The 12,003-nt window shown below is 44.0% G+C and overlaps 1 long non-coding RNA gene across 1 annotated transcript; it reads left to right on the top strand.

Moving 5' to 3' along the window:
* Window positions 1-6,966: 6,966 nt before the first annotated feature.
* LOC123050310 (uncharacterized) lies at window positions 6,967-8,529 on the top strand. The gene is made up of 4 exons (XR_006423750.1): window positions 6,967-7,265; window positions 7,361-7,445; window positions 7,909-7,980; window positions 8,181-8,529. It is a non-coding gene; the product is annotated as an uncharacterized lncRNA (long non-coding RNA).
* The last annotated feature ends 3,474 nt before the right edge of the window (window positions 8,530-12,003 follow it).

Raw genomic sequence — 12,003 nt, forward strand, 5'->3', positions numbered from 1 at the left:
CCTGCGTGGGCTACTGGGCTGGGCTTCTTTTTTCTCTTTCGTCTTGAAGAACAAATTTGGAAGGTGAGGCCACGCACCAACGGTCAGAAAAGGAGGCGGGGACGTCCGGAAAACCCTATTTGACGCGTTTTGCGTCAAACAGTCGATCAATCGCACACACGAACGCGAGCGAGCGAGCTATTGGGCCGGCCCATCGGTATTTGGTATCACGTTCCGGTTTTAGGATCTTCTAGAGTGTTCCCGACGGTTCTTCTTTTTTGCCTCTGTTTCTTTTTTCTGTTTCTGCTTGTTTTTCTTTTTCGTTTTTATTTTCTACTTTCCTTCTTTTTTCTTTTTTTCTTTTCCTTATTCATGTTTCTTTTCGTTCTGAAATTTCAAACAATTTTTGTAATTTCAGAAATAATCTCGTTTTCAAAATTTGTTCAAAATTTGAAAAAAAATGTTCATGTTTCAAAACTGGTACGCGTCTTAGAAAAATTGTTTGCGTTTTACAAAAATGTTCGAAGCTATAGAAAAATCCCTTCATTTTCAATATTTTTGTTCAGGTATACTAAAAATAGCATTTACAAAATTGTTCGGGTTATTCAAATTGTTCTCTGTTTCAAAATTTTGTTCCTGTTTTCAATTTTTTGTTCACCAACTAAAAAATATCACATTTCAAAAATTGTTCTGGATTTCAAAATTTGTTCATTAATTCAAGAAATGCTCCTGTTTCATACATTCCAAATGTTCGAGGAATTTTGAAAAATGTTCACATTATTAACTTTTGTTCACCGATTCAGAAAAATGGGAATTTCCAAAAAATGTTCCAGCTTTCCAAATTTGTTCACATCATCAAAGTGGCCATGTTTTTCAAAATTTGACCCCGAATTCCAAAAATGTTATGGGGAATTCATAAAATGTTCACGTCTTGAAAATTATGTTCATAATTTTAAAAAATGTTCACACTTTCAGTTTTCTGTTCCTGATTTTCAAAAAAAAGTTTTGCATTTTCAGGAAATTCTTTTTGATTTCGAAAAAAATGTCATTTTCATGTTGTTCCTTTTTTTGAAAAAAAGTTTTGAGATTCCCAAAAATGTTTCAAGTTTTAATTTTTTTTCTATGAAATATGAAAATGTTTGTGTTTCAAAACATTTTTTTTCAAAAACAAAATCATGTTTAAAATTTTAAAAATATTTTTAAATCTGTTTCGGCTTATGTTCTATAAGGCGGACTGCCATTTTATGTACGAAATCCCAGGAATTATGGTGGCTATTAGCGTTGCTCACTTGGAGTAGGTTATCTGTTCGATCCCTGCCGCTGTTGTATGTTTCTTTAAGTATGGCGCTTCAATCTTAACATGAGAAATTGACTTTCGCAGTGGCTAGCACAGGCACAGTGTGCCGACGACCACGAAGTCCCATGATCGATACACAGCTCAAGTGCCCTCTATTTTTTATGTTTTTTCATCTGCGATCGTGCCACCGGAAATGTGTCAGCCCAGGTTAGCGGCGCCTTGTGCGAAACGTCGGCACTTTGCCGCAACGAGCAGTATATAGGAGGTCCCGGGACGCCTGTATAACGCACTCAGCGTCGTATACCACCAGGACGCATAGGCGGGCCGCCAACTTGGCCAACCCATTGGCAGCCAAGCCAACTATTACCACGCTGCATCGGTCGCGCGAACGTTATTTATCGCATTAAGCAACCGCGTGGGGACGTCTCGCTGAAGGTTGTAGAGTAGTTTGGTCGGACCATTTTCGCAGAACGATATAATGAAAAATGGAATCGAAATTGGGAGAAGCGGGGATCAATATCTGGAGAGAGCTCGCGATGCTAGCTACTACATTGTCTTTGCACAAGATAAATTGTTGCCGTGTTTTGTACTTGAGGCGAACGAAGCCGGTTGCAATTTTAAAAAATATTCACTTATTTTTTGTTCCTAGCTTTCAGAAAAATGCTCGCGAAAATTTTGAAAAAAATGAAAACTAAAAGAGAAAGGAAAAAGCGAAAGAAGAAGAAGAGAAAAAAACGAAAAAAAAAGAAAAACCTGTTTGGGAAGGGGGTCTGGCCCACTGTTCACACGGGGAGCAGGGGGTGCGCGCATGACCTATGCGCGGAATAGGAGAACCCGAATCAAACGAGCGAACGAGGAACTTCTGTAGAGCGTTCGATCCAATATTATTTCAGCACGACCCCCAAAACTTGCCTAGACTATAGGAAGCGCACGGGAATAAACGGAATACGTCCAGTTAGCCAGACTGCAAAATATTGTCGAGGAAAAAAAATAATTTTAGCAGGCCTAGAAATTGCCATGTTTAGAAACAAGGAAAAAGGAGGAAAATATATACTCCCTCCGTCCCAAAATAGGTGTCTCAACTTTAGAGACTTACTGTAATGCTTCGGGATAGCGAATAAACAGAGGTAAGTCCTCCATATTTTTCCGTAAGGGATGTCTGGAGAGCATCAGAGAGGAGTTAAAGCTTTGTCTTAATGTGCAAAATGAATCTAGAAGTATTTGGGTATGCCTTTTGATGTTGAGAGATCCAAGAATGGTACTTTCAAATATCTAAAAGACAAAGTGTGGAATAAAGTTCAAGGATGGCTTGAAAAACTCTTGTTCATGGGAGGGAAGGAAGTGTGGATTAAAGCAGTGGTGTAGGCTATTCCAGTGTACTCTATGGGGTGCTTTAAACTACCCCGAGGTCTGTGTGAACACATAAATTCTTTTATCATGAAATTTTGGTGGGTAGTAAAGAATGGAAAATGGAAAGTTGCTTGGGTGTCATGGGATATTATGACGAGACCTAAATATCTGGGAGGCATGGGTTTCCATGATCTGGAGATTTTTAATTTGGCTCTCCTTGCCGGGAAAGCTTGGGGAATTATGCGGATCTCAATTCTCTAAGTGCTAGGATTCGTAGATCAGTTTACTTTCCTCACATTTACTTTATATGCTATTTTGGGTTCCCACCCTTCACAGATTTGGAGGTCAATTATTGAAGGAAGAGATGTGCTAGTTCAAGGGCTAACCAGGCGAATTGGGGACGGAACCACAACAGAAATTTGGGACCATAACTGGTTGCCGAGGGAAAATTCCATGAGACATATACCAGTCGCACATAATGGAGTGTTTTGGGTCTCAGATCTAATAGATGGAACGAACGCTTGTTGGCGGGAGGAACTGGCAAGGAACTCATTTTTACCTATGGATGCCAATTCTATCTTGAGTATTCCAATATGCACAAGGAATATTTCAGATTTCTGGTCATGGGCTCATGAGACAAATGGGTGCTTTTCTGTGCGATCTGCATATATATCGCATGGTGGTAAACACAAAAATCATAAGGGAGAACTGGCTTGAGGGTAACAGTGGTGCTTCGGATTCGGCATCAGCTGAGAAGCAGTGGACCAATCTGTGGGATACTTCGGTACCTGCAAAACTTCAATTTTTCTTGTGGCGTCTTGCGAAGCATTCGATTCCTACCTTGGATGTTCTGAATCACAAAAACATGTTTGATACTCAATACTGCCCACTATGTGGAATGTGCGATTCATGGAAGCATGCATTAGTGGAATGTTGTCTTGCCAGGTCGGTTTGGGCACTTGCAAAAGAAGACATGGTTGAACATATGATAATGACTACAGTAACTGATGCAAAGCTTTGAATAGCTACCATGTATGACCCCTTGCAACAAGGTGATTTTGTTGAGATGGTAGTGACCCTCTAGACAGTCTGGTACGCGAGAGAAAGGCCACAGGAATTCCAGGCTCCAATATCCATTCATCTTTTTGTGAAGAGCTATATGGACGAGTTAACAACCGTCGCTGGCCCACAACGAGTAGCTACCCTACCGGCTCATACTAGTGTTCGACAGCCTTGGATTAGACCACTGTCTGGTTATATGAAAATCGATGTTAATGGTGCTCTTGGGAGACATGGATATGGAGGTGTCGCAGCTGCATTTGTCGGGATAATCTGGGTAATTATATGGGCTCATCAGCGATCAACTTCATGGCTATCACGGATGCGCCAACTTTGGAAGCCTTAGCATGTCGCAAGGCTTTGGCCAATGATTTGAACATCTCCCGAGTTATTTTTCTTCAGATTGCTCCTCGGTGATAAAAGACATTGTGTCAAATCAAGGTGGGAGGCAAGCGACCATCATCAAGGAAATTCGTGCTAGTAAATTAGAATTCTTGGAGAGTGATTTTATGTATGACAGAAGGTCTCGAAATTTTGAGGCTGATAATATAGCTAAATTTGCTTTGTCTCTAGGCGTAGGAAGGCATGTGTGGTTCCTTCAACCACATGACATTGTAACGATTCCGTTGAACTTGATTGAATAAAGAATCGTTATACCCCTAAAACAGTGTCTCAACTTTAGTACAACTTTGCACTAAAATTAGTACAAAGTTGAGACACTTATTTTGGATTCGCAAAACAAAAACACTTATTTTGTGACGAAGGGAGTATATAAAAAGTGAGTTTGGCATTATCATGATTAACACCCCATCCCTCACATATTAAAGAAAACTTGTGTTTAAAGATTTGATGTACAAAGAATGAAATAATTATAAAAAATAAATTGACATGACACAATGAAAAAAATCCACTTATAAGTAATTGTCATGCCACAAACAAAAAGCGATACAAATAAATAATAAAAGTACACGCAGGATAAAATTGCCATGGTATTTGTATGAGAAACAAGCAGAATTATATTTTGCCATGGTCCAAGTCGTTTGATGGAAATTATATTTTTTTTAAAGGTGTTTCACATGGCAGTCTAGGGAAAAGGTTGGTTTCTCTAAAATTCATGTCAAAATTATAAATTTTCTTTAGTGGTCACATCTCAAATTCCAAATGCAAAAAAAAAATATTTTAATTGTGAGAAGTTGGAAATTTTCCATGGTCTATACAACAAATTTGCCATGATGTTTTCTCTGAAGAAGCCTTCAAGAAGGGTCAAGCTACCATGTTTTAGAAAACTAAAAATTCTAAAAAGTTGACATGTGAACATTTCAAAAAATATGTAAATTTTCCATGTGTCAACTTGAAAAATTCATAAAAATGCCATGTGGACATTATATGCAAATTATATGAATTTTCCATGTTTTAAAAACTAATATGTTACTAATTTGTGACCAGCAGGAAATTTGCCAAATTGACAATGTGTAAATATGTTTTTCTTAGAAAAATACAAAAATATGTAAAATGGACATGTGCCAAATAAGAAAACATTCCCAAAATTGTCATGAATAAGGGAGAAAAATTACTAAAGCTTGCCATGGGACCATTAAAAAAAGAGCTAAATTTGCCATGTTTGGAAGACAAAAAAATGTTATGAATTTGTCATCTGACTAGGAGAAATATATTTCTCCTTATTTTTCCTCTAGGAGAAATATGTTGACATGCCAACGTTAAAAAATGTTTTACTTGCCATGTGTCATCGCGCGTGTGCAGACTACACGCGAGACACCAGGAACTGAGAACGTCCCTTGCCGATTTCTAGACAGGGTGCAAGGTGAGGATCTATCCCAAGAAGGAATGCATGACAAGACACAATGATTTACCCAGGTTCGAGCCGCATGGTTGCGTAATACCCTACTCCTACTTTGAGTGTGGATTATTTGATGAACAGAGAGCTATATATCCTTTCCGGGAATGGGGGTAGTAGTGCGGCTTCTATTGTTATTCTACCAAGTGTCCAACCCTAGAGCAGATCCAGCTGACCTGCCCGAAAGGTCTCCTAAAAATCCCCCTTTTCCTCTCAGTAGCTTGGTACCACAATGGCTTTGCTACTAAGGAAAATACCTAGTCAAACTAGATAGGTAGGTGCATTGAATGAGTGACGGTGTCATCGTCTTTTGGCTCCTGAAAACGAACTGCCATCTTGTCACCACCGCCCATGGTGCCACTTGAGCTGGGCATGACATACCTCTGTACAGGTGTGCACCATGCGGTGAAATAATGGGGTGATTCATACCGCACATCTTGTCTCTCCACTGGCACGCCTGCACCCCCACCATGTGGCACGAAAGCTCTGTGTGGGCAGAGCAGACGCGCCACATGTGGGAGGGGGCGGTAGCTTGCTATCGATGCTTGCTGAGTGCGGGCTAGCTGGAGGGGTCATTTGCCAGGCATTGGCGTTCCCGGATGATGTCTGTCTGGCTCGTTGGCCGTTGCTGGGCGACTCGGCCTTGTTCCTTTTGGCACTTGTTTAGCTTGGAGAAGGATGCAACAGATCTTGAGGCATGCCTCTAAGGAGCTTAGGCTCCTTCTTGAAGATGTTTGTTGATGATGATCTTGACCAAGATCTGCATACCACCACAGAGTGGTGGAGGTAGTTTTTTGTTGGTGGAGAGCTCCTTCATCTTCTTGGTTTTGACCAGGAGGCGACCGTGGTCCCTGCGCAGTTGGGTTCGTGAACCCAATGGTCACAGTACCGACACCATGTGACAAGTTTAAAAATTCATAGTTTTGCCATGCGGGCATTGTGAAATAATTAAAATTTACCATGTTTAGAAAACAAAAAAATGATATGAATTCTCCTAATTTGTTGTACGTGTAAACCTAAATTGAACATTCACACACAAGCAGGAATTTGCCATCTGTGTGAAACTAAAATTGCCATTCAACATGCGTAGAAATTGCCATCCCACCTCAAAATGCCAGACTATTTATGGCATGGAAAATGGTATAAAATTTGAAAATAAAAAAGCTAACAGAAGCAACTATAATTTTGTTTGGCAATTGTAGAGAGATAATTTTATACAGTAAACGAAGTCTTGTAAGAACATATTTATTGCAATGAAAAACTGTTTTTAGGACAATATTAAACCCTTTAACAGTCGCGGAAGGGGCGTCCTCTGGGCTATGCCACGTGAAAGATTTTACTGTCGCAGGTAGAGTACTCTCGCAGGCAACACCTTCCCACGATAAGTAGGAAAAAATCAGGATAAAGTATATAGCGATCGAAATAACCGTGACCTAACCAGGGTCTCCTTGTGAGTCGGGACCCTCCTCTCGCCGCCGCCACCTCCTCTCCTTCCTCGTCTCCTTCCACGCCCCTCCTCTGGCTTTCGATCTCCGCCACCGGGCCTCCTCCTCTCTCCCACAGGCCTTGGGTGTGGCTCCGCGCGAGGCGCTACAGATGAGAGGCGCGGCGGGCGGCCTTCGGGGAGCACCTGCCGTCGAGCATGCGTAGACGCTTATCATCGTCGGCGGGCCACGAGCTTCTCCGGCACCGCCGCCGCGGTTGCGCTACCTCCATCGTCTAAGCGTAAGTCGGTCATCTCTGGGCCCTTTGCCTCCCTTCTCTTCCCTTCTTTTCGTGAGGAATTCTTCCGAATAAGGCTGCTTCCCTTCTTTGGTTAGGAGTATTGGAGGGAGGGCATGGGCGTGATTCCGGCGAGATGTGGCTCGGGTAGATGTCTGCGATGCGGCAATCAGAAATCTTCTGGTTTGTCTTCCTCCTGATCTGGCTTAAACCATCCAGTAACAGGCCCACAAGTTCTGAGGCGTGAAGTTAATGATGCTGAATTAGCTAGCAAGAGATGGGTTTGTGCACATGTATCTTCAGAAGTTTGAGTCAGTAGTAACTTAGTGTGGTGTATTGCGACCTCAGACGCGACTCTTGTGGATGTGGATATCACCTGAAGACTTGACTCGTAGAAATCATCTAATATGCCAACTATGGCTTGGTGTTTCATCTATCTAATATGTAAATTGTCAGCATGAACTCTGAAATACTTGGGTTCATTCGGCAGTTTAAACTTTCTCAATTGATTAGAATCCACCTCCCATTTGACTTAGTGTGGACGTCAAATTTCAGTTTGAGCCTTAATCAGTATCTGTTGTGGCAGTGGTGTGGTGTTCCCGATTTCTGGGCCAGTGTAATGATTATTGAAATTATATTCCTGCAGTTACCTTCTCAGGAACTAGGCTTTGTCGCCTGTCATGCTTCAAAGGCGTCAAGTGACAGTTAACACAACCAGGTAAGATGTTAGTGCAATATGTCTAAAATAAGTTATAATATGATATTTACTTACCTCTTCACCCTGCTATGTTCCTTTCTTTCCTTTGTGTAAAGGTTTATTACATTATGTATTTTTTTATTGTGTTGCCTCTTTCTCCAACAATGAGCTCTTACCGCCAAAACCAGCTGAGTTCATCAATTTGCATTCTTCGTCTGTAGGCCTTGTACAAATTAATGTCTACTTGAAAGGCTTTGTACAAATCAATGTCTACTTGAAGTCTCTCTCGCTGGTGCATCTCTGTTTGGAGCACAATCGATTGGAATGAGGAGCCATATATGACAATGAGAAGTTGTAATATGGAGAACAATCAATTAGAAACCATATATGAAGCCGTATACTCCATCAACTGTATACCGCAATGAGAAGCTGCTTAGATGGGCTTATACTTAATTTGTATGCAACATTTCACTTGCCACTGTAGTCGCTCTCTTGTTACTAGCAACCTTGGTCGCATTGTATTTCTTTCGTCCATGTGCATTTAACCAGTTGTCTTGGTCTACTGTGAAACCAGCCTTTTATTTAGTTTGTGCTTATGGATTGTGGAAGACTGTTATGTTTGATATTTTTCTATTGAATTTCTTCATCTTAGTACACCCATGAGTGTTGATATTAACCTCAGTGTATCTGCACTTGATTTTTTCGCTTTATTTCCTTGATTCACATAAGGACAGTCATATGCACGATGGATGTTTGCATGCTGATCGTCTCTCACCAGAAACGTGCTGAGTTCACGTTGCGGTGGTTAGTCTTTTTTTGTTCCTAGTTGATAGGCTTAGCTGGTAGCTTATGACTCGGCACGATTCAAGCTCGTGGGATGGCACGCGCATTAGTTGGATCGTGGCGAGCTTTCCGTTGTTTTCAGTTGCACGATGGAATAAAAGGAAAACCCCAGAAAAGACGCAGATCAGCGCGTCGCAAAACTCTCTCTCTCGTGACTGCGTTTCCTCTCTGTTCCCTTCCACCTCCTGTGCGTGTGTTGTGTTCTTCAGCGAGAAAATTCAGAGAAAAGTGAGAGTAGATCACAGCCTGAAAACCAACAATTGGTATCAGAGCTTTAGGTTTAGGACCTTGGGCGTTTGGCGGCGGTGATCGGAGGAGGTTTGGCGGCGGCGATGGGGGATACGTCTCCTAAGAAAAGCGACGGGAAGAGCAGCGGCAGCGGTGGCGGAAAGTACACGCCGCCGGCGGCCAGGAGGTCGACCACAGGCGACGGTGATGGTGCCGTGGTGCTGGCTGCTCCGTCGAGAGCCACCAATGTGCCCGTGCAGTATCCTATGCTGACGGACACGAACTACTCTCTATGGGCCATCAAGATGAAAGTGCTGATGAAGGCGCTCCGCGTCTGGTCGGCGATTGACGGCTCCGGTGAGTACGACCAAGCAGCGGACGAGGGGGCTTTCGCGGCGCTCTCCCAATCCGTCCCGGATCATGTTATGCTGCAGGTTGCGGACTGCGAAACCGCGCAAGAGGCGTGGGAGATGATCCGATCTGCGCGCGTCGGGGAGGATCGCGTCAAGAAGGCGCGCGCGCGGCAACTGAAGAGGCAGTTCGATCGCCTCGACATGGCGGATGGGGAAACTATCCCGGAATTTGCCAGGAAACTCACCACGCTGGTGAGCGAGATCCACTCCCTTGGCGTCATCCTTGGGGAAGAGGCCGTGGTGGAGCGTCTGTTCAGCGCCGTGCCGGATCGCTTCACTGACATCATCAACACCATCGAGCAGTGGGGCAACGTCACCACGATGACGGTGCAGGAGGCCGTCGGACGCCTCACGGCGTTCGAGGAGAACCAGCGGGGGCGCCACCAGAGCCGTGGCGACAACAGCGAGCAGTTGATGCTCGTGACCCGCGCGCTGGAAACCCTTATGAAGGGGAAGAAGTTCGTCGACAACAACGGGGCCTCCAGCTCTGGTGCAAAGAAAGGAGGCGGCCAGAGCGGTGGCCAAGGCGGTGGGCAGGACAAAGGCCGTGGTGATCGCGGTCAGAACAATGGAAAGGGCAAGCAGAAAAAGCATCGTAAGTTTGACATCTCAAAAGTAAAATGTTTTAACTGTGATGTGAATGGACACTTTGCCTCGGACTGTCCGGAGCCGAAGCGTGAGCGTGCAAACCTGGCGCAGAAGCAAACTGATGAAGATCCAGCCTTGCTCATGACCGAGGTGTGTGAGCTTGTTGAGAACACCGAAATCACAGGAGACAAGGTCATGTTGCATGAAGAAAAAGTTATGCCGAAACTGACAGGGTCATCAGACAAGTCTTGGTATCTTGACACTGGAGCAAGCAACCACATGACAGGCTGTCTGGACAAGTTCGCCGAGCTGGACCGAAAGATCACCGGTTCAGTTCGATTCGGAGATGGATCAGTTGTGGGCATTGAGGGACGCGGCTCAGTTCTCTTTGTTGCACACAACGGCGAGCACCGGCTGTTAACTGAAGTTTATTTCATCCCGAAGCTGAAAAGTAATATAATCAGTCTAGGGCAGCTGGATGAATTTGGTTGCAAGTACTCCGTCGATGAAGGTTTGATGACTGTGTTGGATAAAGAGAGAAAGGTCCTTGCAAAAGTTAGAAGAACACCAAACAGGCTCTACATACTGAATATTGAGCAGTCTGACCCAGTTTGTCTATTGTCCAAGACTTCAGAGGTTCCCTGGTTGTGGCATGCACGCTATGGGCATATAAGCTTTCATGCTTTGAGACTGCTAGCAAAGGAGGCCATGGTGCGTGGCTTACCAATGATTGATCAGATTGATCGTTTGTGTGAGAGCTGCTTGGTTGGCAAACAAAGAAGAGCTCCATTCCCTGCTGAAGCCTCATACCGAGCAGATCGAGCACTTCAATTGCTGCACGGGGACCTTTGTGGTCCTATCTCCCCTCCAACCTTTGCCGGGAAGAATTATTTTCTGCTGCTAGTCGATGACCACACAAGGTACATGTGGGTTGTGCTGATCAGAAGCAAAGATGAAGCACTTGAGGCAGTTAAGAAGATAAGAGCAGCAGTAGAGGTTGAACTTAATCTGAAGGTGATGGCACTCAGGACAGATCGTGGAGGGGAATTCATGTCAAAGAATTTTGCTCAATTCTGTGAAGGCCTTGGGATCAAGCACTACTTGACGGCGCCATACTCTCCACAACAGAACGACGTTGTTGAGAGAAGAAATCAGACTGTTGTTGGAATGGCTCGAAGCCTTCTGAAAGCCAAGGGAATGCCTGGACAATTTTGGGGTGAGGCAATACTACAGCAGTCTATCTACTGAATCGTGCACCAACAAAAACCGTGCACGGGATGACACCTTATGAGGCCCTATACAAACGAAAGCCTAATGTCGAGCACCTTCGTACATTTGGGTGTATAGGGCATGTGAAGAAAGTTGGACAACACCTCCCAAAGTTGGCCGACCGGAGTATTGAAATGGTGTTGATTGGGTATGAACCAAATAGTAAAGCATACAGACTGTTCGACCCACACATGAAGAAGCTGTGTGTGTCTCGAGATGTTGTGTTCGAGGAGGACAAACGCTGGGAATGGACCACCGACGATGCTGAGGGGATCTCGGAGACTTTCTCAGTACAGTATAATGTACACCTTGATGATGCTTGTCATGTAGCCCAGCCAAAGCATACTGTTCACCATCCGACAAGAACAAGTCTGAAGGAGAACAAGCTGACAGATGAAGAAATAGCAGCAGGGCTCAGACCAGAAGACTTTGTTACCCCAGCTAGAAATGAAGCACCTACTGGACCTCGGTTTGTGTCACCTCCGACCGGTGCCTCGACGCCGACGAGCACCGAGGGACCACGCAGGTATCGCCTCATGGAAGAACTCATCGAAGAAGCACCATTTGCAGCTGTGCCGGACACATGCCTTCTTGGTATAGAAGAACCTGAATCTGTATTAGAGGCAAGAAAGGAAGAGGCATGGAGAGAAGCCATGGACTCAGAACTCAGGTCAATCGAGAGCAATGAAACCTGGGAACTCAC

This window comes from Triticum aestivum, chromosome 2D, assembly GCF_018294505.1.
Source record: "Triticum aestivum cultivar Chinese Spring chromosome 2D, IWGSC CS RefSeq v2.1, whole genome shotgun sequence".
In the NCBI taxonomy this organism is placed as follows: domain Eukaryota; kingdom Viridiplantae; phylum Streptophyta; class Magnoliopsida; order Poales; family Poaceae; genus Triticum; species Triticum aestivum.